The sequence below is a fragment of the Buceros rhinoceros genome, unplaced genomic scaffold (assembly GCF_000710305.1).
Source record: "Buceros rhinoceros silvestris isolate BGI_N320 unplaced genomic scaffold, ASM71030v1 scaffold35688, whole genome shotgun sequence".
In the NCBI taxonomy this organism is placed as follows: Eukaryota; Metazoa; Chordata; class Aves; order Bucerotiformes; family Bucerotidae; genus Buceros; species Buceros rhinoceros.
Genome location: NW_010428012.1, coordinates 1901 through 2209, shown reverse-complemented (window position 1 = coordinate 2209; position 309 = coordinate 1901). Strand labels below are relative to the sequence as shown.

General features: G+C 33.7%; 1 protein-coding gene across 1 annotated transcript in view; it reads left to right on the top strand.

Moving 5' to 3' along the window:
• Positions 1-309, top strand: part of HOXC5 (homeobox C5) — a 2279-nt gene that overhangs the window by 1004 nt on the left and 966 nt on the right. The gene's annotated exons all lie outside the window — the stretch shown is intronic.

The window sequence follows — 309 nt, the reverse complement described above, 5'->3', positions numbered from 1 at the left end:
CCAGTAATTTTTTTTTCTTTTTTTTTTTTTTTCCTTTTTTTTTTTTTTGCCTTGGGTTTTTATAGGCCATACGGGGCAAATAATAAAAAACCTGAGGTCGTAAATTTTACGACTAAGGCATCAATTGCTCGTAAAACTGTCCACTAAAAGGCTTAGAGGCTATATACGCCCAAATTTATGACGGCATAATTGGATCATAGAAACAAAACGTGTATAAAAGGCAATATTCCATTTTTTTGGGAAGGGGGGGGTTAAAAATAACTTGAAATACACATGTTCTTTGAGGGTGAGCTTGGAAAAAAAAAAGCC